The sequence below is a fragment of the Myotis davidii genome, unplaced genomic scaffold (genome assembly GCF_000327345.1).
Source record: "Myotis davidii unplaced genomic scaffold, ASM32734v1 scaffold132, whole genome shotgun sequence".
NCBI classification, from domain to species: Eukaryota; Metazoa; Chordata; class Mammalia; order Chiroptera; family Vespertilionidae; genus Myotis; species Myotis davidii.
The window spans coordinates 3,987,620-3,991,822 of record NW_006285258.1 but is presented as its reverse complement, the minus strand read 5'-3'; positions in this window follow the sequence as shown (position 1 = coordinate 3,991,822).

Genomic DNA, 4,203 nt, shown 5'->3' with positions numbered 1-4,203 from the left:
TCTTGCAATGTTAAACTTAACATCTATAAGTCTAGCTTACCATTCATGTTTAGCTTACCATTAATAATTTTTAAAACAATATAAACTCAGTTATGAACAATTTCATATCACGTATAGATCGATCATTCTGTCTGTTGCACCTACAACACAACTCAGCAGAGCAGCCAGCCACTGCCGTCCTCATCTCCTTCCTAAGCCCCTCCAGAGCCCAGCCAGCTGGGACCTCAGTGAGGTACTCCACTTGCCCCTATTCCTCCTCAGCAAGATCATAACTGTGCCTGTTAACTGCATGGGCTGTAGTGACCACACTCTACAACCACCTATGCATTGTGGGAAAAGAAGAAAACCCAGTAAGACATAGAACCAACATTTCCCAACTAACATTAATGAAAACTCCAGTCCAGAGCAAAACGAATACATTTGGACCCATTTATATGCTTAAGATGTGAATCTTGATTAAGAAACCAAAACCACACCCACCACGAGGAAGCAGTACATATGAGATACAGCATGGAGGGGGCTGTCTTTCTCTTTTTTCACCAATAGAAACTCGCATATAGGTTTGGCCTTAAACAATGATCTGTGGTCTCTAGAACTGCGGCAATAGAGGGGAACCCACATCCACATCAACTTAGTGTTTTAAAAAACCCACAGCGAAGCTTTGTGTGATGACAAAGCCACGAATACAAATGAGAGAGAGATTTGCCAGCTGGAGCCACGGGGAAAGGGCTCCTCGTGGTAAAGCTACTACGTGTCTTGAGAAAACAACCAGCATGTGTTGTAGGCCCAGTGGAATGTGTTTAATAAGTTGCACATTTGTCATTGTAGGTCAGTTCTTTGGATGCCAGAAGACATAACTTCTTGTTATATATATAATCAAATATCTGTCCCTGCTGGAAAATGAGCGCTCAAGAATGTCCATCACTCGGCTGTTTCCAAAAGCCTTTCTCTGGCCAGTTGGGTGTTCCGTGTTCGGTGCGGAGCCCATCGTAAGGGAGGTTTTGAAAGCTATGTCTGGCCTTGGGCTTTGGCTCCTCTGCCACTCATCTTTGCACCTACTCGGGGCCTGGCCTCTCCATTTAGGCTGATGGGAAGGGGCAGGAGAGCAGCAAGATGGAAAGTCAGAGGATTCCAGATTTTCAACTTGCAAGTTTCTATATATTTGGCCATAGATTTTGTCAGCTATGGCAACATCTTAACTACTCTGAAGGACTTAGGAGACAAAACATTTCATTTTTTGAGATCTTTTTTCATCTTATAGTGCCCATACCCATATGTGTTTGGCTCTAAAATCTGAGCCCTACCCGGTAGCTCGGTTGGATAGAGCGTATCCCCCACATGCCAAGATTGCGAGTCCGATCTCCGGTAAGGGCACATACAAGAATCAATCAATGAATGCATAAATAAGTGGAACAACAAATCGATGTTTCTCTTACTCGCTCTAAAAATTCAATTAAAAAATAAATAGCATAAAATGTTTGAAGAATTCTTCCCAGAACAAGACTTTTCATTTCTCCTAAGGAAACCTCTGGTTAATCTTACATATCTTGATTTTGAGCCAGTTCAGAATATCTTCTTTTGTCTGTTTTTGCTTCCGTTTGGGCAAATACACGTAAATAATTAGATTTGCTCCAGAGAAAAGACCTTTGCGAGTGAACTTCCTACAGTATTTATTCAGGTGACTTGAAGAAGATAATTTGCTTCCAATAGGTAAGACATCAAGGAAGTGGGTCTCACCACCAATCTAGAAGTTACAGATTTGTCATTATAGGTCAGTTCTCCTTCCCAGTGAGGAAGGACACACAGTTAGGAAGGAACATTTTCCAGAAGCCCTCCAGCCCTTCCCTTCTATCAGTGTCCCACAAAACTGAATCCTATGCCCACCCCTAAACCAATCCTGGCAGCTGGAATTGGGGCCGGGACACTGTGATTAGCTCATGCCAACCAGGAGTCAGCTCTGGAGGTGGGACTGAGTCACGAGGGAGGGAACAGACACCCCCACCTCCTTGCTCTGCCAACAAGAAGTAGGTAATCATGTTGGGTACACAACCAACAGTGTCAGTCACATAACCCCAACCTTTCAGTTGTGGGGTCTAGGTTCACTGGTAAGTGATGGAAGAAAAATCTAAACCTTATTTGATTCCAAAGTTCTGATCCTAATCACTACCTCAGTGTCTAACCGGAGAAAAGCCTGCTTTGTACTAACTGGATATTCAGCATACACCTAATCTAATTTTAGGAAGGTTTTTTGTTTTTGATTTTTAAGGACAGTGCAGCAACTCTTAACCGTCTTTAGTATGAAGAGTTCTTATTAATGATACAGTAGCATCCACATATGTTGTTCTTGAGGGGGAAGTAATATCAATGCTAGAAATGTATGGCTTTGGTTTAAAGACAATGTTTGCTGAGCATATGGGCTCATATCCACCTTCACATTTATGGCCACTGTGGTTACCTGCTCAGCCACAGAGAGTCCCTGTGCAAGCCCCTTCACCTTTCAAGCCTTCCTCATCGGTCAAATGAGGATAAGAAGATGCACTTTGAAAGGCTGTTGAAAGGATTAGGACAAAGTGTATGTATGAAGCTTAATATGATGACTGCTCCATTATAGGTATCCAAAAAGCATATATTATTATTTGTGTATATACCTAGGCCAAACCTTAAGAAACCAAACAAGTAAGAATTTTGGTTTGGGTATGGTGGGCACATGGGGCAATGTACAGATCTTGTAACATAGAAAGCCACACCTGAAACCTATATGTTTATGTTGACCAATGTCATCCCAATAAATTTAAAAAAAAATTTTCGAAAATTTTTAACTAATTAAAACAGAAACCTGAATTCATGGGAAAGTCAGAAACACCTTAGAATCACAGAATCAAAGTAATTAACAATAATCTAAGTCTTGCAGACTTTGCAGAGTAAATTGTGATACTGAACTATTAATACCTACAGGGCCATTGTGATCACCCATAAAGTGGGTTCACTCTATGTCCTTATACAAATGAACTCCGACTCTAGGGCGCATGAGGTTGGGAAGCACCAGGAGAATTTGGTCAGTATACTACGTACACAACATGATTAATAAAATTGTGAAATCAAACTTCTTGTGAGAAAACAGAATCTTTCCGACAAGGACTGTGCCTGAACCCAAACAAGATAATTTTAAAAACCACATGTTTTTTGTTGGTTCTATTCAATTTACTCATCAGACATTTCTAAGAGCACAAGATTTAACTCAATCTCTGAGTTTTCATATTATTGTTGAACTTTATGAAAGAAGTCCTTCAGTTTATGTTACTTTTGTAAATAAAGTTTCTCTTTAATGCTATTACTATTTGGATTTCCAATTAATTTCCTGTTCCGGTCCTTAAGGAAAAAATGTTGTGATAATAATATCAAGAAGCTTCAGAATGGCTTATTTACTGCTAGGAAATTTCTAAATGTCTTCTATTTTTTATTTTTAGATGAACTATTATTGGTTGAATTTTAAAATTATAAAAGATGACTCTATTGTGTTATAGATTTTCCAATTGCGTTGGTAAATTGAGTTGCAACACAACCTCCACATAATGTCATATTCCATAAATCTCCACTAAAGAGTAAGACCTATTTTCCTTCTCAGGAGCACGGGGGAGAAGTGGAAGGAGAGGAAAAAGGAAAGAACTCCCCTTTTAAAGTGAATTCCAGCTCACCTATAAGCCAAGCCAAATAGACAGGATAGGGATTAAGACTATGGGCTCTGGAGGAAAAAGAAAAAAAGACGTTGGTGAAGTTGGTTCTTTATAGTAGTTGTGGCAAATACATCATAGTGATGTAAGATGCTAACAATAGGGGAGTCTGGGTGAGATACATTTGGAGACTCTGTAATATCTTTCTAACTTTTTTTGTAAACCTAAAACTATTTTAAGTGAAAAGTTTATTTAAAAAAAAAAAAAGACCTGGGTGTGATTTCTGGCTCTGCCCATGTGTTAGCTGTGTTAGCTTTGAGCAAATTATTTAACCCCTCTAAGCCTCAGTTTCATTCATCTAAAAAGTGTCATATGGAGCCTACTTCAAAGACTGTTGTGAGGATTTAATGAGCTAATGAACTACTTGGCACAATGCTCCGCATGCAGTTGTGTCTGTAAATTAGTTTTAACATTAGTGTGTGGCCACCAGAGCACAGGCGTTGTAGTATTGAAGGGAAGGTGCTCTCTCCAG